Source organism: Sarcophilus harrisii, chromosome 2, assembly GCF_902635505.1.
Source record: "Sarcophilus harrisii chromosome 2, mSarHar1.11, whole genome shotgun sequence".
Taxonomy (NCBI): Eukaryota; Metazoa; Chordata; class Mammalia; order Dasyuromorphia; family Dasyuridae; genus Sarcophilus; species Sarcophilus harrisii.
In genome coordinates, this window is record NC_045427.1 from 22,395,030 (window position 1) to 22,419,010 (window position 23,981).

General features: G+C 43.2%; 1 long non-coding RNA gene across 1 annotated transcript; it reads left to right on the plus strand.

Annotated features, from left to right (window-relative positions):
* The first annotated feature begins 1,414 nt into the window (after positions 1–1,414).
* Positions 1,415–21,998, plus strand: LOC116421244. Its single transcript, XR_004231545.1, has 3 exons — positions 1,415–1,663; positions 4,973–5,047; positions 21,670–21,998. It is a non-coding gene; the product is annotated as an uncharacterized LOC116421244 (long non-coding RNA).
* The last annotated feature ends 1,983 nt before the right edge of the window (positions 21,999–23,981 follow it).

The window sequence follows — 23,981 nt, forward strand, 5'->3', positions numbered from 1 at the left end:
ATTAACAACAATAGCCGCCTTTGCCCGGTGCGCTAACGCTGGTTAGCGTTCGCTGCTCCCTGCCGCGCCGCCGTTACTATTATTCCCATTCTACAGAGGCAGAGACTGAGTCTCATTCTGGATTTAGCGCCTGAGGCCGGCTTGGAGGATTTCTGCATCAGCGCCTCGGGCCCCGCCCCCTGTGACAAGAAGAGCTGTCCTCGCCCCACATCCGTCTTGAGTCTGCTGCGTTCTCTGCAAGTAAACTTTTGCTGAGCGCCCCTTGTATGCATGCGTAACCGCCTTTATCCTCATCCTCTTGTCCAGGGAATGCGCATAATGCAGTTAGAGGTAATTAAAATGTATTTAATATAGTTACATATCGTTAAAAATTAAATAAATATTAAATAGTACATCGTTGTTTCATATTTATATACATATTAACTATGTAAAATATATTTTTGTTTTAACTATAAAATTTATATAAATATTATTAGTATTGTTTATATAAAATATTGTTGAACAACATGAAATATTATATAAAATTTATAGTTAAAATAAAAAAAACTTTTAAAAGTTTTTTTAAAAGCCACAAGTCGCAGCTGGCCTGTATGGGACCCCTGCCCTGGGGACCACCTGTCCCAAAGTGCACCCATCCTTCCCTGCCCTTACAGCATCACAGAACCAGAGTGAGGGGAGATCTGAGAGACCATTTGCCACAAATCCATTTAACAGATGAGAAAACTGAGATTCATGAGATTTTCCACAGATAAGCAACCAGAGGAGAGATTGGAACCCAGTGCTCTTTCCCCTTGGGAAGCTCCAGCCTCTGTCCCTGCTTGGCCTCTGCTCCCGTTAGTGAAAAATCAGGATTCTGAGGATCTCTTCATTACCTGGAGCTCCACCATCCTCTCTTGGTCCCCCCTTGGCTGAGGAAAGTGACATTCCGGAGTGTGAGTCACTCTGGGAGAATAACCTTTGCCTTTGGCACCCGAGATCCCCAGGGCCGTCGATTGCTTCCCCCGATGCAGCTGCATCCTCTGCAGGGTCGGCAGGGTCCCTCCGGGCCGCCTCCAGACCTCAGCCCTCGGGACCCACAGGAAAGATAGGCCAGTTCATCGTGGGTTCATCCCTTGGCTTGTGGAGCGGTCGGTTTGCACGCTCTCTAAGATGACATTTAAACATAGGCCAGGGGCCGGAGCCATAAGCCCAGTTTCCACTCCACCCCAGAAACAGTGGATGGAGGCCAAAAGGGAACACTTGTTGATTGATGACTAGAAGGCGTGTGACTCATGGCATTTGGAGGGGGCAAGCCTGGAACTGAGGAGCTGGCTCCTGTCTGGGTGCCTTGGGCCCTCATCTAGCCAATCAGATTTACCCCCTTGCCCCTACCCCTACCACAAGCTTATTTCTAGTTCCATTCCTTAGGTGCTGCTAAGAGGAATGACTTCCATCCTTCCTATCCATGTTAAAATCCTTCCCTTCCTATGAAATCCAGGAACCTTCCTCCAGGAAGCTCCTTCCACTTACCCAAGGCAACCTGCACTGTCTATGCTCACTCACTATCATGACCCAGAAGATTAGGTTCCTAGAGCATAGGGGTCCCATTTGGAGGACTTGACTCTACAGGGATCGGACTCCTTGGGCTCATCCTCTCTTCTCCTAATCCAGGAGCATCTCCAAGGTAAAATTGAAGTCTAGCTCATGTCTAGGGTGTCTCAAGTGTGGGTGACAGGGTCCTCAGATCTTTAATAGTCATTCAACAGGAAATATGATTATGGGGTATGGGGCAGCCTTTATTCTATCCCGGGAGATACGAAGGACTCCATGAACAAACAAACAAGAAGTATAAATGAAAGGATTAAAAACATGGAGTTAAGGATGTCACTTGGCTAACTCACCATCCTTCTACTCCAGCCGCAAAGTAGAGACTTGAACTTGGGGCAAACATCAGTCATTCCAACAAAGTGTTCCCCCAAGACTCACAGCACCTGTGATTTAGAGCCTCCCATTCCCTCCCATGTCTTTGAAGCTTGTGGAACAAGCACTCGCCTCGTATCATGGGATCTGCTCTAGTGGTTAATTCACCTGCTTTGCTCTTGAAGTAGGAAAGTACACCATAGACCATCTCTCTCAGACTCAAGAACTTGAACTTGGGGTTACCAGTGAAGAAACTCTCAAAGCTAGAGCTTCCCTAGGAACCCTCCCCTACTTTTTCTTTCTAGAAATCCAGACTCTAAGATTATACCATTGAGGGAATTCAGCATCCATCATCTTTTACAGGGAGTTAAAGTTCAGCGTGTCCTGAACATGAAGTGCCATTAGGTTAGGGGCAAGTACATATCTTCATGGTCACCGGCTTCTCCTGCAGGGAACTTCCTGGTCATGGGATGGGAACTGGGGTGGGAGAGAGAATTCTGATGGACTCAGAGGAAGGGGAAGTGAATCCTTATGGACTGAGAGCTTCAGAACAAACACTAATGAGTGATTTAAAAACAAAAACAACCAAAAACCATATCTTTGATTTTATGTGCATAGGAGGCTGGTTTTCAGACTTTCAGATTTATATTTTACATTTTCAAAAATCACTACAAGCCCCCAAAGAGTTTTTGCTTAGGTGGACTATAGCTACAGATATTTACCATATTAAAAAATAAAAAAGATAAAAATTTAAAAGTTATTACTTCATTAAAATTATAAATTGACTTTAATGTGTTAATATTTATTAAATTTACTTTGTGCTTGCATTTATTATATTTGTTATTAATATTTATGTAATAAACATTAAATTCAATATATAAACTATATAAATAATATACAAATAATAATAAAATTTTAAAAAGTTTCTCCCCCCCAAAAACTGAGAAAAGCAGCACTGTTTTATTTATTTCTCTACAAATCTCTTTAAGTTTGATAGTAGTAGAAGAAAACTGAATTCTCCTATCTGCTTCTGTGTTCTATATGTTGTGATATATTGGTTTGAGTACATATGTAATTAGAAATTACATATATGTACAAATATGTAATTGGAAAAGGAGGAATATTTCAATAGGTGAATAATAGAATAGATGAATAGTATCATTGTGAAAATAGCTTTGACTTGTGGAATCCCTTAAAAGGGATCTTGTACTCCCAGGAGTCTAGAGATCACACTTTGAGAACCACTGGTATGTTCTTTTCTTTTTCTGAAGCAGTTGGGGTTAAGTGACTTGCCTAGGGTCACACAGTTAGTAAGCATTAAGTATCTGAGGCCACATTTGAACTCAGGTTCTCCTGACTTCAGGGTTGATCCTCTATCCACTTTGACATCTGGCTGCCCTATCCCCTGGCACTGAGGAATCTTCCCCTTCCAGTACTAATCAGAAACTACCCAGAAAACCATGTTCTTTAAAAAAAAATATTTATTTAATATTTTCCCTCAGTTACATTAAAAAACATTTTTTTACATTTATTTTTAAAATTTTTGAATTCTAGGTTCTCTCCCTTATCCCCACTCACAATTAAGAAAACACTTGTGTTTATATAAAACATTTTCATAAAAGTCAAGTTTTGAAAAAAAATAGATTTCCATCCTAGTAACAATAAAAACCCTCTAGAAAAAATAAGTTTTTTTGTTTTTTTTTTTTTAAAGAGAGAAATAGAGAAAGAGAGGATGCCTCATTCTGTATTTGGACACAATCAGTTCCTTCTCTGGGTATGGATAGGGTTTTTATCATAAGTCCTTTAGAGTAGTCATGGATGATTGTACTACTGAGAACAGCCGGCCATCCCAGGCCATTGTTATTACTTTGCACAAAGTACATTTCACTTTGCTTGAGGTCTTTCATGTTTTTTTTTTTTTTTTTCCTGAGAGCATCCTACTCATCATTTCCCATGAAATAATAATATTCCAGCATAAACACATACCAGTTTATCGAGCAATTTCCCAGCTGATGAATATCCCCACAATTTCCAATTAATTTGCCCTGAAGAGAGTTCAAGCTATGTTCACAGAGAATTACACAGGGCATTAAGAAATTCAATGACTTGTCTAAGGTCACGGGGCTAGTATGTGTCTAAAGTGGGACTTGAACTCAGGTTTTTCTGACTGCAGGGCAGATTGGCTCTCTGGCCACCATGTTCTCATTGCTTGATTATGGATTTCATTTAGGAGACTGCAGTGTTTCAGAGCTTTAGTGTTAAGGACCATGAAGGGGCAGGTTAGTTTTCTGAGAGCCTCCACAGCTGTGGATCATAACATCTGAAGGAATTGTAAACTGACACAGGTGTTCCTTGTGGACTGGGAATGAGATAAATTGGAGGCAGAGGGAAGAGGAGAGAGGTCAGACATCACGGCGTCCCCTCACGGCAAGAGATCCATTCTACAGGTCTGAGTTAGACCTCCAGCAGCCACTGGTAGGCAACTCCTATACCACAACACTTTAGTGCTTTCAAGCTACTAAAAGGAGCATATGGCAGACCTCTCCACCTAAGGCAAATACCTCTTCCACTTGAACTCTGATGGGCAAACACCTTTGGCAAAGTGTTTATATTATATTTCAAGGAATCAAACTTTCAAGGAATCTGAGATCATAGTATAATGGGAAGAAGAAGAGAAACCCCTACTGATCAGCTCTAGCTAGATTATACAACCCCCCAGATCAGAACGGGAACTGGGCCCCTTCTGGGGTCACATTTGCCATGGTTCTTGCTACTCCATCACAGGCTTGGTACTTTGGCATCCTTCAGCCTCTATAACAGCAGGAAGGGAAGGGATTGAGTCAAAGGCAATTGGTCGTTGTAGTAGAAAGACTTGGATCTTAAAATGAGTTATTTCATGTCCTGATGTCTCTTCTATTAGAAGTAGGTGATTTTGGACACAGGTGCTTCGTAAGCGAGCTTTATCTTGTTTTCAGGCCTCTGGCTGCCTGTTCTGCCTTTTTTATTTTGTGTTCCTTTTCCTGAGTCTAGGTGACTAAATATTGACATCAATTATGACATTTTTTTCCAACAGAAAGGGAACTCGGTCCCCGACTGACTCATGAAGACATTCACCTGGAAGGAGCTGTTCATGGAGGACTGCATGGAGGTAAAGATGATATTCTCATTCCCCACTGACAGAAAGTCTCTGTGGTTTGGTGTTTTAAATATCAACTTCCTGAGAGGGGAGAGTAATTGCAAAATCATTGCTTCCTGTTTAAATCTTGGTCAATTTGTGAGTCTGTATTGTAAGCAATGAGTGAGTCTGGTGAATCTTTGTGTTGCAAGCATTTCCTTTGAGTCCAGGAAATAAATAGCTGTCCTATAACTGACCTACTTAGTACAGGGAGTATTTTCTGGTCCTTCTTGAGAATGCCATAGAAATGAGCTATCTTTGATCTTGAAGTGATTTTTTTTTCCCTGAGGCCCTGGGGTGGATAAGGCATTAAAAATCAGATTTTGAGGAAAAAAAAGAATCTGATGATCCCTTTTTTTCAGAGGTTGCAGGACTGATCTTGATCTGTGCACATAAATCCAGAATTTTTGTTGTTCAGATTTTTCTGACTCTTCACGACTCCACTTGGGATTTTCTTGGCAAAAAACTGGAATAGTTTGCCATTTCCTCCACCGGCTCATTTTACAAATGAGAAAAACGAGAAAAGCGAGGTAACTCGGGTGTAAGTGTCCGAGACTAGACTCAAGCCCGGATTTTTCTGACTTCAGGCCTGGCACTCTTATCCACTATACCACCACGATGCCCTTGGGGACAGGGTCCCCCTTGGAAGTTGAGGCTAAGTGCTTTGGCCTTGCCTATACCTCTCCCATGTTCTATATCGTTATAACAGGTTCCTAGACTCAGAGCTGGAAAGGACTTCAGGGATCATGTAACCAAGGCTTCCCATTTTATAGCTGAGGGACCTGAGGCCCAAAGAATTTAAGAAAAATTGTTTCAGGTCACCCTGGTAGGAAAGGAAGGTGGGCCTAGAATCCAGATCTCCTGACTCCAGAATCCATGGCTTTTCTATTGTACCAAATCTTCTTGTATGATTTTGACCTCTGTGTGGGACATACCATATTGGAGTAGTCTTTAAGGTTCTTCTAATAATTCAAAAAAACTTCTTTCTATCAAGAAACCAAAGCAGAGAAGAAGCTCATAGCTTTTTCAGCTAGGTGGTGCAATGGATAGAGCACCAGCCCTGAAGTCAGGAGGATCTGAGTTCAAATTTGACCTCAGACAATTAACACTTTCTAGCTGTGTGACTCTGGGCAAGTCACTTCACCCCAATTGTCTCAGAGGAAAAAAAAAGTGATTATAAGAATATTATTCTCTCTCTCTCTCGCGCACGCACACATATACAAAATGTTGTTTTGTTGTAAATTACTGTTTGTAAAAGCTTCTCCTTTGATAAGAAATGCCCTTGCTATGTTATGCTGAAAGTATCCACATGGAGATATATTATTCTCATAAAGATTTTGTAGAAATGAGAAGTCACACAAATTGGGATTATTGCTATTTTTGGTTCACTTTTAAAAAAAATAATAAAGTTTAAAAATTTCCCCCTAATGTTGAATATGTCTGTGCTTTCTAACAGCTTGAGAATTAGTCCCTTGAGACCCTCAAAATGGTACCATATTCAACACAGATGTCTTCTACATCCTTGGCAGGTCCAGCTTCTCTTTCTTTCTCTGTTTTCCTTAGTGTCATCTCAGTTTGTTCATTTTGTCAGAACAAATATCCCAGTTCACATGTGCCCATTATGCTCTTTCCAGGTTCATCATTCAGTGCCCTAAGGGATGTCCTAACTTAGCTCAATCTACTGCCAAGTTTTCTATAAACACAATTTCCCCTCCATGGCTTCCAGTCTAATGAGGTGATGCTGCTCTTGATCTTCCAATATCTTCTTCCATAAGATTTTATGAATGAGTTTCTATTCTAAGGCAGTGTTGACCTTGGCTGCCATATTCCTCTTCTTGGGAAGGAGATCAAGTATTTACTGCCCCAGGCAGTTTCTAGAGTCTTTTGTCCTCCTTCTTGTGTTGAGTGATTTTCATCAACTTGACTTCCTTCCTCGAAAAATGGTGATAATTCTGTCAGTTTCTATTCTTTTCTCCGTCAGCAGTAGCTTTCAATAGGTTATAATTGCTTCAATTGTGTACCCCACCCACTCCCGATTTTCACTGGTTCTTCACATTTGGAATGGTTTTGATCTTCACTTTAGCAGATCCATGATGGCTCATCACACTGGGAAGCTACCGTTGCTTGTTGGTTAAAATAGAACCCCTCTTGGTTTTTGGTGAGATTATTTAGCATTGTCTATGTTCAAGATCTCCAGATTCTTCTAAATCATTTATTTATGATATCATAAATGTTGGATTTCCATTCTTATGTTCATTTTTGCACTATTGCATATTTTAAAATATATATATTGTGTGTGTGTAGTGATAAGCCCCAAGGGCTTATCAGGTCCTTGGGGAATTTCAGTATTTGTTTTGCTGGAAGCAGTCATGCATGACACAGTGGATAGAGAGTGGCCTTAGAGGGAAGAAGTCACAGGTTCAAGTCTCGCCTTAACCCTAAGCAAATCCCTTAATCCCTCAGGGCTCCAGCCAACTCTGGTAAAGTTGTATAAATTGCAGAAAAGGTGTTCATCTGCATTGGTGGATGGAATATCCTCCCCAGGAGTTCCTGCAGTGATGCAGGTCTGCTTCTAAACCTTCTTCTTTCCCTCCCTTATGGGATGATAACTTGTCTTCATGGGGAGTCTTTCTGAAAAAGCTCATCATGAACACTATATGTTAGTAATTGTATACTAATTAGGAAATGCAACTTAGATCCACAATAAGCCCATTCTATGAGCTCCTGGGATGTTAGGTTTTATCTGTAATGAGTCCATTGGTTCTGGATGTTGAAGATCCACGATAAGCCCGTTCTACAAGATTCTGGGATATTAAGTTTTATTTGCAATGAGACCATTGGTACTGGATGCTGAAGATCCACTAAATCCATTCTACGAGCTTCTGGGATATTTTAGGTTTTATTTGTGATGAGACCATTGGTACTGGATGCTGAGCATCCACAATAAGCCCGTTCTATGAGATTCTGGGATATTTTAGGTTTTATCCACAGTGAGATCATTAGTACTGATACAGAGTCAGATTATATCTGACCAATAGGGCCAGCCTTCCACAGAGGCAGAGCAGGTGGCCACCTGCATGTTCCATTTACAGAGAAAAGGAGTCATTCAGTAAAAGCTTATTCCCTCCTGCCTTTTAGTCAACAATGACACAGGTTGGAAGGAAATGGAGCTGAAATGGTGGTGGAATACTTAATCTGAGGCCTTTTGGGTTCTGCATTTATTGCCTCAATTTAATTGAGTACAAGGCAGGTGGAGGCTCTCTAAGCAGAGCTCCTTGAGCTCCGGGTCATAACCCTAAATGGAGCCATGTAACTGAATGTGGGGGTTGAGAAAAATTTGGCAACACTCAAAAGTTTCTGAATGTTCTTTGTCCTGCAGCATCGAATTTTCTGCCAAGATTTAATTCTTTATGTAGAAATAAACAAGCACATCGATCTCATTAGTATACAGATTTGCTTTCATCTTTAGTAAATGGTAAAATTATGTGCATACCAAAGAATTGTTTTAAAATCAAGTTCTTGAAAGATTTGAATTATATACCTAGTTTTATATTGCAAATATTGGGGATTGTGTAACTTTTCTCAAGTGAAGAGGCTGCAAGTGGAAAAAGCTGAAGTTCTGGACTAAAACTCTGCACTAAGAATCAGAATTTTAGGGATTGGAAGGGATCTCATTTGGTCCCAAGGGATCCTGACTGGGCCACATCTGGCTCTGTATTGGGGATAAGAAGGACCTGTGTTCAAAAACTGTTTTGAAGATCTTTGTCCCCTTCAGACCTAGGTTTCTTCACCTGTACGATGAATAGGCTGGTGTAGACAGCTTGTATAGTCCAGTCTAGGTCTAAAGTCTCTAAATTTATGAGTTTAACAAACAATGATTTATTGCCCATTGAGCGTAAGGTAATTTTAAAGGCTCGAGGTTTAGAAGGATTGAGATGGGGACAGGGCTTCTCCAGAGCAGCCCCTATACTATGGGACCCTTCCTTTTATAGGGAGCGCCAGGACTGATGGGGAATTATACCCCCCCCCCCAGGAGCCCTTCTTTTCATAGGGGAGACACAGATGCTGATCTCAAGAGCCTCTCCCCAGTCTGATAGAAGCCATGGAAATGGGTCATCCCCATCCCCCCTTCCCCAAGCCCTACCTCATCAGGTTACACATCTGTAGAGCCCTCCCCCAACCCCCCAGGAAAGCAGTATCTCCTTTCCTCCCTTCCCCAGGCATGTTGGCGGAGCTCACATTACCCAGTCCTGGCACGGGGAGTGGGAATGAGTATTGATGGGGGAGGGAAGGGGGCAGGGAATGGCGCTGGGCCCTCCCTTGTGCCATTTCTCTTCCCTCCCCCTACTTCACTGGGAAAACAGGGGCCGGGGCAGGGTTTAAAATGGGACTTGGGGATTTTGTGTCTGTCTCTCATTTTCCCAGAAGTACCTTCTATTAAAGGAAGCCACTGAGCAGGGCACTGAGGATTCAGGGGGTTGGGCCCCTTTTGGAGTAACAGGTGGGGCTCTCAAATGGTGAACCTCCCAGCCACACCCCTTCCCTCCTCCCCAGCCCAAATTTCCCTCCTTCCAGGAATATAACTCCAGGCACAGACTATAGCATGAGGATTGCACTAAATATAAGGATGGGCGTCAGTTGAATAAATCAAATAATTGATATATAACTTTCAAATAAATTGAATAAATCAAATTGATCTATTGTTCCTGATACCTTAACTGGGTATCAATAACAAACATTTATTGTGGTCACTATGTATCGGCCACTATGTTATGTGCTTTATAACCTTATTTGGTCATTATAACAACCAGGAAAGGTGGATTATCTGTTACAGATGAGGAAACTGAGGCAAACAAGAAGGTAAATGACTTGCCCAGTGAGTGTCTGGGGCTGAATTTGAACTTGGGTCTTCCTGATTTCAGACCTAACACTCTGTACTATGTACTAGCTTGGAATAAATGTGAAAAATCCTTGAAAACAATTAGTTAAATTGGAGCGGTGACCTAAGAAGATGGATCTGCTGATGCCATCTGCTGATGGAGAACGTGTTGATTTGGTGAACGTGTTCACCAAATATAAAAGGCCAAGGTCTCCCATTGCATCCAGGGCCATCTCCAGTCTGCCTGATCTCTGTCTCGCCACTGGACTCAGATGGCTCTGGAGGGGAAAGTGAGGCAGGTGACTTTACACAGCCTTCCTCACTTAAATCCAACCCACTTGCAGGTCATGACATCACCTCAATGAGATCATGGTCCTCTTCTGGAACAAAAGGCAAATGACCATCAGTTCTAGAGCTCAGAGAGTGGGGCAATTCACAAACCAGGAGAGAACCCTTCTGGCTACTCTCCTTGATAAGGAATCACTTGGGTGGGGTGCACAAGGAAAGGAAAAACGTTCTGATCTTGGTCCTGGCCTCCTCCCAGCACCCTTTGACTTGCTTCCAGCTAAAACACCACTTCTACAGGAAGCTTTTCCCAACACCTCTTACTCTAGTGATTTCCCCTGTTAATTGTTTCTTATATATCATATATAATCTTATATATAAGATTATAATAATGTAAGCCATAAACTATCATCTATCTATCATCTATCATCTATCCATCTGTCTATCTGTCTGTATGTCCATCCTATTCATCTATCCATCTCTGTCTGTCCATCTATCTGTATGTTCATCTATCTGTCTGTCTATCTAGGCTTCTCTGACCAGCCCACATTGCCAGGCCCGCCTATTCTAGAGGTAGCCCATCAGATGATGTTTTGTACTAATGGCTCCTATTGTGCCATCCTGGCAAATAACCTATTGTGAAAACTCACCAGTCTGGCTGCTTAACTGCTACTGACTGATAATCATGGGAGGAAGGACACCGATGGGGGCTCTGGATCTACAGCACTGGAAAGCTGGCCCCCAGCTGCTCAGAATCCTGGGGGAACATAACAGTTGTGGTCTGGGAAGACGTATCATTGGCGGTCCAGTAGGATATTAATGGAGCTCTCTTCCACCAAACAAGAATTTATTAAGCACTTGCCGTGTTGCCCGGCGCTGGGCGGCTTTCTGGGGACACAAATCGACTGTGGGGAAGCTGTTGGGTGACTTACTGGCTAGAGCTTTGGCCGTGAAGTCGGGAAGGTGAGTTCAAATCCAGTCCCAGATACTAACTGTTGCAGTGAAGTTTAGATGAGATGATTTTGTAAATGTGCTGAGCACAGTGGCTAGTACACAGTAACATATAAATGTTTCTGTTATTGAAGGAGATAAATTTTTGCTACTGTTATTATTTAATCTCTGCTCCCATTTTCTCAACTATAAATGGAAATATTATTATTAACAATATAATGTATCATAATTAATATTAATAATATAATTATAATAATATTGTTATTTTAAATATTATTATATTACATATATAGTGGTATAAATATTATATTATATATTATATATAATAATAATATACCTGTCCCAAATCAAATGAGATTTGATTTTTGAGGATCAAATGAGATAAGTATAAAATACTTAAGCATATAATAGATGCTATATACATATTAGATATTAATATTCTTTGATTCCTTGGGGCTCAGTTTCATGCTTGACATAAGTGCTAAATAGTTTTTTTTCCTATTTCTTTGTGAGGACAGGGTGGGATGAGTCAGTGGGGAATAATAGAGATGCAAAAAAGAGGAAAAAATATCAATAGACACTTAAAAACACAGGAAAAAACACAAACAAAAGAATTTCAGACAGTGACTTGCAGGGCAATTTTGTTACTACTTTGTAAAATTTCATATTCTTTGTTTAAAAAAAATGTTCTGGGGGGCAGCTAGATGGTGCAGCGGATAGAGAACCATCCCTGAAGTCAGGAGGATCTGAGTTCAAATTCGAGCTCAGGCACTTAACACTTCCTAGCTGTGTGACCCTGGGCAAGTCACTTAGCCCCAATTGCCAAAGCAAAATAAATAAATAAAAACCCTCTGTAACAGGGCTTCATAGCGTCTTATATAATCTTCTTTTGGTTCTTTATATGTTATGCCTTTTGCTTGTTGATGACTCTGACTTGAAATAAAAATAAACATTTGATTAAAATGATCCCTCAAAGCCATATAGAAATCTGAATTATTTTCTCCTTTTTCTGCTCTAACGGTTGAGCATTTCTGGGAGTGTTTCCTTCTGGAAGAGGTTTCCTTTGGGGACTTCTGGAAAGAGCAATACTTGGGGCCCACCTGCCTCTCCAGCCCTGGCTCTAGCTTCCTACTTCTTCTTTAGAAGCTGCTTCCCTCCTCTCCCATTAGCTACTTCCCTGTCCCCCCCCCCCCCAAAAAAAAAAGACTTTTTCTGGTAAAAAAGCAAATAAAGACAGAAAGAGATGGATCCTACCTTAGGTTCTAGGTTCCGTGGAAGCGAGCGAAACCAATTACCCAGCATGTGAGAGTCTCTTCCACCCCTGGAGAGTCCCCCTATGAAGCCAAACACACAGGGACCAGCCAGGATTTTCTTCCATAATAATAGCAGGGCAGCTAGGTGGGGCAGTAGACAGAGTACCAACTCCGCAGCCAGCAGGACTTGAATTCAAATCCATCCTCAGACTTATTAGTTGTTATCCTGGGTAAGTAACTTAATCTTGATTCCACCTAAAGAGTTGCCCAGAGCACCAAGGAGCTAATAATATTACTTGGAATGGGTCATGTGTGTCCTTCTGGTTCTGAAGCCAGATATCTACCCTCCCACACAGGTATAATTTTTTTCATTAAAAAAAATGGGGAAAAAAAATTCCAATCACATGTAAAAATAATTTTTACATTCATTTTTTTAAAGTTTAGAATTCCAAATTCTCTGCTTTGCTCCCTTCTCTTTTCATTAAGAAGATAATGTAGGTATATATATGGTGTCACATAAAACCTGTTTCCATGAGCTTCATTTTTTAATCAGGGAAATTGAGGCTGTGAGAAATCAAGGGATTTGCCCAAATGCATGGAACTAGAAACCCTCAGAGGCTAGATTTGAAGCCAGGTCTTCTGAATTCCAAATCTAACGAAATCTCCGGTTCTTCTTTCAGCATTCTAGTGAATCTGTTCTCTCCAGAAGCAGGCTGGGAAGAAAGAAATCCTACATCTGCTTGTGATCAGGTCTTTGTCTTTTGCTGTATCTTTTTCTTTGGCACCTAGGAGGTACAGTGAACTGGGGAGACATGGGAAGAACTAGGTACATCTTTAAAAAAAAAAAAATAAATAAATAAAAATAAAAAAATCCCACCTGGGATGTGATCCTGGGCAAGTCACTTGACTTCTCCCAGCCTCAATTTCCCATTCTGAAATATAATATAATTGTTTATATATTATAATAAGTAATAAATAATATATAATAAATATAAGTATTATATATAAAATAAATATATTATAAATGTGTATATAATATGATAATATATTATATTTATATTATATTAATATATATATATATATATAATATTATATAATTCTGTAAAATAAAGCAAAATAATAGCACTTTCCTTGCAAGGTTCTTAAGAGGATCAAATGAAACATTATAGGTAAAGCCCTTTGCAGACCATAAATTAATATGTAAATGGAGAGCTGCTGTTCTGGTTCGGTGACATTCTCCTGGTATTCCAAGCATGGACCGAGCTATATAGAACTAGAAGTACCCAAGGCTAGTTCTGCCCCAACCTTTAGTCACTTTACCTCCCCCTTAATTAGTCTCCATCATCTTCCTGCTTCAGAAATAGAACCCAACCCAAGCCCAATGCTGGTGATGGCCTTAGGCCCTTTGTAATGTTGATTTGATCCATTTCATGGGTGTTTTGGGGGCACTGAGCTCTACCCTAAAAAAAAAAAAAACACATTAAAAGGTTAGGAGCCTGGTGTAGGGATGGCACACAATGGATCCAGAGTAGAAGACCTGGGTTCAAATCTCAGTTCTTCCATCTATGAGACCTTGGTAAAGTCAGATACATGTAAGTAAGCCTCAGTTTCCTTCTCTGTAAAATGGTGAACTACACAATCACCAAATTTTGAAGAGGAAAGGCCTCTGAGATCATGTACTCCCTTCTCTACTCCATAACATGTCTGATAGGCTTTTTTATTTATAAAAGGAAGGTATTGCCCCCATGACCTCAGTTCTTTCCAGTTTATACTATCTGATCCTATGATGAATGTCAGTGATGGGGATGGGGAAAATCACTCCAAGAGCAGCCTATTCTACTTTGGGGGACTCTTAATTATTGAGAAGGTCCCTCATATTGAACCCTAATCTGCCTTCCTAGAATTTCCACACATTGTTCCTCGCTAGGTCACGGCAACATGGGTTTTAGAGCTGGAAGAGAATTTAGATTCCCTGATCCATCTATTATACCCAGGCAGCCAGGTAGGGCAGGAATACAGAATCCCCGACTTTGAGTTGGGAAGATCTGAATTCAAATCCAGCCTTAATGCCAACTATCTAGGTGATTCTGAGCAAGTCACATAACTCTGTCTGCCTCAGTTTCTTTAACCATAAAATGGGGACAACAGCCCCTATCTCCTACCATTGTGAAGATCAAATGAGATAAATATCTGTAAAGCACCTAGCACATGTGACAAATAATAGGTGTTTAATAAATGCTCGTTCTCTTCCCCTATGAATCTAATTCCATGCTAGGGGGTGCTGGTGGTGAGAATATAAAGAATTATGATTAGACCCTGGCCATGAAAACAATTAAAAAAAAAACAGCCTGATATTGCAGAAAGGGCCCTGTATCTCACAGAAACTCTTGACATGATCCTGGCTAAAATTGGCAGACTCAGAATAAGTTGTATATTGACTATTACAGACAGACTAAAAAAGGAAGGAGGCAGCCAGGTGGCATAATGGTTAGAGCGCCAAGCCTGGAGTTGGAATCCAGCCTCAAACTCTACCTACCTGGGTGATCCTGAGCAATTTTTCAAGTGATTCTTTTTCAAGAATGAGGTGACTGTCTACCTCAGTTTCCTCCTCTGTCAAATGAGCTGGAGGAGGAAATGGCAAACCACTCCAGTATCTCTGTCAAGAAAACCCCAATTGGGGATCATAGAGTCAGATACGACTAAACAGACACAGAGGAAAAACAAGGGCAAAGGGAATCGGAATTAGAAGGGACACAGAGCAAATTGTTGATTTACTTTCTCACTGGTTCTAGTTTGCCAAAATGGACGGCGTAGTTGAAAGGTAGTGCTGTAGGAGATAAGAGACCTGAGTTCAAATCTTATTTCTGACACTTGCTACCTTTGTGGCCACAACCAAAAACACTGTCTTTGAAAAATTAGGATCATGATTGTTGTTGCTCAGTCATTTGTCAGTTTTGTCAGACTCTTTGTGATCCCGTGTTGGTTTTTCTTAGCAAAGATACTGGTGGTAGTGTTTGTCATTTTCTTCTCCGGCTCATTTTACAGATGAGGAAACTGAGGCAGCGGGGTGAAATGACTTGTCTAGGGTCATATGCTCTGGTGCCACCTAGTGCCCAATAATGGTGATAATGCTGCACTCATCAAACTACTATTTGGAGGTTGAATGAGAAGTGGTCAAAATGCTCGTGCAAATTTTTAAGCACGAGATGGGTATCAGTTATTTTGTGACTTACATACAATTTTGCCCTTGTTTTTTACTTTATTGAATAGTTGACTTAATAATAAGGTAAAAACAAACCAACAGAGTTCTGTTTTGGGAGTGAGAGGACCTGTATCCAAACCCTACTTTTGCCATTTATTACCTGTGTCTACCTTCAACCATGTCAGTCTTAGTTTCTTTACACAATAAGGGCATTGGTTAGGTTCCCTCTGAAGTTCTTTGGGCTTTAGGTCTGGTGACCTAGCTGGGGAGCAAGGTTCTCTGAGCAGATTTATCCAAAATATTAACTTTCTTTCTTTCTTTTTTTTTTTTTTAAAGCTTTTTATTTTCAAAATATATCCATAGTTTTCAGCCTTCCCCCTTGCAAAACCTTGTGTTCCAATTTTTTCCTTCCTCCCCACCCCCTCCCTTAGATGGAAAGCAATCTGATATATGTTAAACACTCCATTTCTTCTCTCCATATTTCTACATTTATCAGGCTGCACAAGAAAAATCTATGAAAAGGGCTGCAAAATATTAACTTTCAATAGTGACCAGAGAAGGCATGTAATTAAGTGGTCAGAGCAGGGAGAAATCGCTGAGGAGTCTGGGAAGGCGTCTGAGAATTGGGGGATGAGTAGGCCCTAAAAGAAGGGGAAGGATTCAGAGAAGCACCAGAGGAGGGTGTTCCAGGTGTGTGGGAGTAGAGGGGATAAACAGAAACAGGTATGAGAATGGGGTGGGTGGGGGGCAGAGGGCAAGGAGAAAGTGACTGATTCAGTCTAGTCCTGCTGACGAGGCTTCCTGAAACTGCAGGATCACATTTGGAGGCAGAAGCCACGACTTTGGATCCCATTTGTTGCTCCTAGTTGTTATGTCAGGCTCTTTGAGACCCAGGGATCACCCACACCGGATCCTTCTACCCTCTACTATTTCCTGAAATCTGTCCAAACCGAGGTTCAGGTTTCCACGACACGCTCTCCATCTCATCCTCTGCTGGTCCTTTTTCCTTTTGCTTTCCATCTTTCGCAACATCAAGGCCTTTTCCAAGAAGACGGGTCTTCTCATTGTGTGGCCAAAGTATCTAAGTTTCAGAGCACTCACAGCTCCGACTGGTCTGATCAGCCACAGTCGGACACACCGTAACCCGGCTCTAACACAGGGATGTCCTCTTCTGGAACAGAGGACAATAGCCTGAATTAATTTCTTTAAGTACTGACAGGTTTCATTTCCTTGCTGTCCCTCTCACAAATCTTCTCCAGTACCACAATTAGAAAGCACTGATTCTTTCTTTAGAGTCCAACTCTCATAGCCATATTTTATATTTAATAATAATTATTATATATAATATATAAAATATAAGTCAATAATCTCTGTATAAAATCATTAAATTCTGAGTTCCTCAGTTTCCTCATTTGTAAAATGAGATGAAGCACCTGGTTAGATGTTTACTAAGGGTCCTTTGAGATTTCTATGTACAATTCAACGATCCCATGTCAGGAAAAGAGAAAGCAGCTCTTTGGTGTCTTGAACGCCAGACTAAATAAGCAGCTTAGGGTTTGCCATGAAGGCAGGGGGGGAGTCCTTGGAAAGAAGGTCTGGAGGGCCTCGACCAGAGGGGGGATGGATGCTTCAGAAAGATTAGTCTGATGACTAAGTGCAGGGTGGATCGGACTGGAGGGGGAGTGTTGGGGCATTAAATTGCCATTTAATAACAGCTGACATGGCTCACGCAGGAGGTGACAAGGGCCTAGCTTAGGCGGTGGCAATGTGGACAGAAAGGGAAGGGTGGAAGCGAGAGCTGGCTCACCACTGGTCACTTAGTGACAAGTTAGATGCAAGAAACAACGGTGAGGGAGGGGGAAAGATGATCTCTGAGGTCCAAGGTTGGGTGTTGTCACCACTGACAGGATCTGGGAAGGAAGCAAAGAAACTGGTTTTTCTTTTATTTGGAGGGGGAAGGTAATGAAGGATTAAGCTTGTTTTGCTTGGCCCCAGAATTCAGCACGGGATGCCCAGGTTGGAAGCTACAAAGAGGCAAATTTTAGACAGGATGTCATGTAGAACAGCCAACAAACATTTATTTAGTTATTGGATAAACATTTATTTGTTTATTTTTGATTTTCAATTGTATTTTATTTTTCCAAATATACGTAAAGATAATTTTCAACATTCATTTTTTGTAAGACTTTGTGTTCCAAGTTTTTCTCCCTCTCTCCCTTATCTCCTCCTCCCCAAGAGAGCAAGCAATCTGATGTAGGTCAAATATGTGCAATTCTTTTAAATATATTTCCCAATTTGTCATGTTGTGCAAGAAAATCAGACCAAAGGGGGAAAAACCATGAGAAAGAAAAGAAACAAAAAACAAACAAAAAAGGAGAAAGCATGACGTTTGATCTACATTCAGTCTCCATAGTTCGTCTCTGGATGCAGATGGCTTTTTCCATCCCAAGTCTCTGGGAATTGCCTTAAACACCACATTGCTGAGAAGAACCAAGCATCATAGTCGATCATCACATAATCTTGCTGGTACTGTGTTCAAGGTTCTCTTGGCTCTGCTCACTTCACTCTGGATCGGTTCATGTCTTTCCAGGCTTTTCTGAAATCAGCCTAACTCATAAATATTTATGAAACACCTACTATGTGTCAGGCAGCTATATGCTAGGGAGACAAAGACACACAAATGCCCGTTGACTGAGTGACTGGACTGAGCGACTTGGCCCCTGCTCTCCAGAAGGAACTTTGAAGATAAACAGGATTAAAATATATCATTGAGGAAATCCACGATTCCAAATGTGTGTGGGCTGGACATGTGGTCCGACAAGAAGTGGCAGGTGGGCCTGCTGATCTGCATCAGGAAGGAAGGATTCTAGCACATTGGCTGGTCTCTCAGTGAAGAACTGATGGGACAACAAGGGTGGACAGACTGATCAGCCCTGTTGGAGGGAACACGCAGACAGATCCCTAGGAATATTTAATTTGGGTAAAATGTTTTAAACTACAACAAGAATAGCTAGCATTTACATAGAATATTAAGGTTTGCGAAGTACTTTATGTGTGCTATCTCATCTTCTCCTTCCAGAAGAGAAAAAGATGTTATTATTAACCCCATTTTACAGATGAGGAAACAGTCTGGGAGAAATGAAGGGACTTGCCCAGCTTCCTATAGATAACTTGGTGTCTGAGGCAGGATTTGAATTCACATCTTCCTGCCTCGGGGCTCTATCTACTGTCCCACTTGACTGGGTTTGAGAATAATCATGGCAAAGCAAAGTAGAGCAGCTTCCTCTTTCCTGGGAATCTGACAAAGGCTGGAGGACCACTCGTGGGAGGGGATTGTAGAGGGGCCTTGGGGTCAGCATGGCTCAGACTCATTGGTCTCTGGGGTCCCTTCTGGGACTTGGGGTTGGTCTCAGACATGTTGGGTTTGAGGTCATCCGATGGGTCAGTGGAGACGGGGGCTTGCCTTGGACCGGGTTTTGAATTTATAATGATGGGGAAAGGGTTGGGTGTGTGTGTGTGTGACAGTGGATAGAGGGCCAGGTCTGGAATAAAAAAGACTTGAGTTCAAATCTAGCCATAGACATCTATAGCTGTGTGATCCTAGACAAGTCACTTAGCCCTGTTTGCCTCAGTTTCCTCATCTGTCAAATGAACCCGAGAAGGAAACGGCAAGCCACTCTAGTATCTTAGGTAAGAAAATCCCAAATTGGGTCACAGAGTCGGATAGGACTGAAAATGACCCAAAAAATGGTTTTAGGTAATTTGTGTTTCCATATAATGCATTTGCCCCAAAATCTTTATTTTTTGAAATTCAAGCTATTAAAAAAATCTTTTTGTCGGATTCCGTTTCATTTTTAAAAGGATTAATCCAAAGTTACCTACTGAGATTTTGTTAATTTACTAACCATAGATTGGACACATTTCTTTGGAAAATAGGGAGCTAGATCAGGGTGTGGCTGTGGCTGGGTGAGGACTCGTGTGACCAGACCTGAGACTAGGGCTCCGGCCGGTTAGGTCAGGACTCGGCCTGTGATCAGAGCTGGGGTTCAGTTTGAGGATGGGCTGGGGAGGGGAGCAGGGTGACCAGGATTAAGAATCGCATCATGTCATTGTCAGTCTTTTTTTTTTTTTTTTTTTTTTTTCCTGGGAGCTCAATAATGAAGATAAGGTTAAAGCACTGATCCCTGGGGGACCCCCGTCCTCAGTGGGGCCTGAGGCCATCCGTCTGACACTAGGAAAGGGGGTCTTGGGGGGAGGAAGATGCGGGGACTCTAGGGAACCCCACTCTAATGGAAAGAGTTCCAAGGAAAAACTGATCAGGACTCTGAAAACGGATGCTGAAGCTTCCTTCCACTGCTGGCAGAAAGGCAGCAACAAGGGGCGCAGAGCAAGACAGGTTTTCAGCCATGGGGGGTCTTGCTTGTTTAGTTTGTTGTGGTGGAAAAGGGATGGTGGGAAATGAGAAAGGTCTGGGGGAGAAAATTTTGCCCATGTCAGGGGGGGTATGCTTTACAAAATGGCCAGTGACAATGAAGAATGAAAAGATAAGGAAAAAGAGCCTCAACTAAAAATGACCAAAACACAAAAAAAGAGAAAGAGAAGGGAAGAAAATGAAGGGAAAAAAAGAGGAGAAAGGAAAATAAGATGAGAGAAAGGAGAGGAAAGAAGGGAATAAAAGGGGAGGGAGGGGAGGAAGAAGGAGAAGAGAGGAGGAGGGGGAAGAGGGAGGAGAAGGGAGGAGGGAGAAGAGGGGAGGAGAAGGGAGGAAGAGGGAGGAGAAGGGAGGAAGAGGGAGGAGAGGGGAGGAGAAGGGAGGAAGAGGGAGGAGAAGGGAGGAAGAGGGAGGAGAGGGAGGAGAAGGGAGGAAGGGAGGAAGAGGGAGGAGAGGGAGGAGGGGAGGAAGAGGGGGGGAGAGGGGAGGGAGGGGAGGAGAAGGGAGGAGAAGGGAGGAAGAGGGAGGAGAGGGAGGAAGAGGGAGGAAAAGGGAGGAAGAGGGAGGAGGGAGGAGAAGGGGAGGAAGAGGGAGGGAGAGGGGGAGGAGAAGGGAGGAAGAGGGGAGAGGGGAGGAGAAGGGAGGAAGAGGGGAGGAGGGGGGAAGAAGGGGAGGAAAGGGAGGAGGGGAGGGAGAAGGGAGGAAGAGGGAGGGAGGGAGGGAGAGGGTAAAGGAAGGGGAAAAAGGGGAGGGAGAGGGAAGGAAAGAGAAAGAGGAGGAAAAGGGAGAAGAAAGGAAGAGAGAGGTGAAGAGGAGAAGGGGGAAAAGAAGGAAGAGAAAGGAGGGGGAGAAGAAGGGACAGGAGAGGGGAGGAGGAGGGAGAGGAAAGAGAGAGGAAAAGGAAGGGACAGGGAAAAGGGAAGGGAGGGGGGAAGGAGAGAAGAGAAAAGAAGGGAGGGAGGGAGAGGAGAAAGGGAGAGGAGGGGGGGAAGAGGAGGAGAAAGAAGGGAAAAGGGAGAAAAGAAAGGAAGGGGGGGGAAAAAGGGGGAAAGAAGGAAAGGAGGGGGAAGAAGGGGAAACGGGAGAAGGGAAGAGGGGGAAGGGGGAGGGGGAAAGGGGGAAGGGAAGGGAGGAGGCCAGGGGAAAAAGGGGCTAATTTCCCCCGGGCTTTTCCCAAGGGGTCCTTGGGGGAGGGGGCCCGGGCCACCCTTCCCCCGGCGGCCAAAGCCGTGGGTGGGGGGAGGAAGGTGGGAGGGGCCCAAGGGGGGGGAGGGATGGGGGAAGGGGGGGGGAAAGGAAGGGGGAAGGGGGGAAGGGGGCTGGAGGGGGGAAAGGAGGCAGGGGGGAAGGAAAGGGGGGGAGAAAGGCGGGCAAGGCCACCCCTTCTTCCCCTCAGGCCGAGGTTCCCTCCTCCTCCTCCCCTCCTCCCCTCTCTGTCCTCCCCTCCCTCCTCCCTCCTCCTCCTCCTCCCCCCATGAGCTTACCAGCTCTGCCCCCCCGGGGGATTCCTGCGCTGTTCCCGGGATCTGTGGCCGCAGCTGATTTGGCCCCAATGCCAAGGTCAAACCCGACTCTTCCCGTGCTTTCTTTCAGTGACATAAATGGATGGTTTCTTTGGGAGACCGAGGGCTCCTGCAGATGCGGAGCCGAGAGGGCTGTGAGTCCGGCTGCCTCATCTTACAAACGGGGACACCGAGGCCCAGAGGGATGGAAACCGAGGCCCCGAGGGACGGATGGTCTCCCATCGCACAAATACCTGAAGCAGGATCGAATCCGGGCTCCTGTTGCGTCTCCATCCTCCCCCCGCCTCCGGAGGAGGAAGGGACAGAATCAAACCCCAGGCCGGGTAAATGATAAAGAGGGGCAGCCCCACAGCAGATACACGGAACTGTTCTTTGGCTTCTTGAGAACACACAAAATCCCGGTGTTTCTTTATTCCGGGGAGGTCCCCCCAGAGAATGTTGACGTTTCTGCGAACACTTTCCAGACTGTGGAGGAAGCTCGTTGCCCGACTGCTGGCGGATGCATGATGTGTTTTATTTATAAGAGCATAAGTATCCCGGGAGATAATCATGCACTTTTCCGTCGGTGCCGTTTTGTTTTATTTTAAAATGTTTGATTGGCGCATTTCACCTTTATATTCCCGTTATTTTTACAAATGCTCCCCTCCCCTCACCGAATTGGACCTTCCTTGTGAAAAGGGAAAACAAGTAGGCTCTAAGACTGCTTGCACTTGACAACATGTTCACTATTCTGCCCCGGTCCACATTTCTGCCTCATGATACGTAAAAAAAGAAGGAAGGAAAGAAAGAAACATGCATTTATTAAGCACCTACTGTGTACCAGGTACTGTGCTAAGAGCTGTGCAATAATTCTCTCATTTGATCCTCACAACAACCTGAGAGATGGGTGCTACTGTTATCCCCATTTTACAGATGAGGAAACTGAGGAAGAGAGAGGTGAGATGCCCAGGGTCACACAACTAACAAGCCTTTGAGTCTGCATTGGGATTCATCTCTTGACTTCTGGCTCTAGCACTGCACCACCTAGTGGGGAGGTTTGTTTCATTTTTCTATAGGATTTTCCTAGTTTGGGAGAAGCAGAATAGTGATTGAACTGACCAGAGGAGGCCTGGGAGACAGTTAATACTGAGAGGGGGGAAGACTCCCCCATTGTGGTCTGGAATCAAGAAGATTTGGATTCAAATCTCCTTTCCTCATCTGAGAGTTGAAAAGATCTGGCAATATATTCCCCCCTGGCTATTGATCCTATGGTTTTTATTTTTAAGAATCTTATTTATTATTTATTTCTAGACTTTCTTCCCCACTCTGCAGATCTTGCAATTAATAAATGTGATTGAGCAAAACAAACCCACACAAGATTATGTCTCGAATACATCACTTTCTGTCCAAACACGGGCGGTTCCATGTTTCGGATCCATCGCCCTCTGTCCAAACGCTCCATGTCTCGGATCCATCGTCCTCTGTCCAACTGGGGGTGCTTTCTGTCAACAGCAGTTCTCTGGAGTCATGGAGGGCCATTGTGTTTGATCAGATGATTCTAAGGGGGAACCATGGACCATGCCCATGTTTGACAATGCATCAGTGAAGTGCCTACTATGTGCCATGCAGAGGCAGTGTAGAGTGAATGGAGAGCTGGATTCAGAGCCAGGAACACCTGGGGTCGTCAGCCCTCAGACATCTAGTTGTGTGACACTAGGCTGGCCACTAACTTCTCAGGGCAGACAAGTTGCCAGTCGACATTGGTGAAGGGAATTCGCACATCTGGAAATACCCTATACCAGTGAAATCATAGACAGGCAATAGATGGGGCCTTGACCATGGAGTCAGAAAGGCCTGAATTCAAATCTGCTTTCAGACACTTACTAGGACAAGTTATTTTTTTTTGTCTCGATTTCTTCATTAGTAAAATAAAACTAATAATAATATCTAGTAATAACTTCCCAGGGTTGTTGTGAGGGATAAGATGAAATAATATTTCCATGTCCTATTGCACAGCGCCTGCCAGTGTTAAAAGCAAAATTCTCTGGGCTTTTGCCCTGACTAATGAGGCAAGACTTGGGACCAAGATCGTGAAAAGGACTTTATTAAATATGGCGAGGTAGTAACACGCTCGACAGGCTGGGGATCAGTGCTGGCTGCAAGATGGAGCTTGCTTTTACTGATAACTTTGTAATCAGATGAAGATGATTCAGAAGTGTTCGGCGCTGTAAAAGGGGATGGGCGATTGCATCTCAAGCTCCTCCCCAAGGTGCCAAGTAGGTGACAATTTTCAGGTACAAACAGGTAGGGGGTGAGTTAGTAAGTGATGAATATCAGCTGCAGACTGAGTGACGCCTCCTCCAGCACTGATGGGGGAGCAGGTGTGGGAATAATGTGTCACCA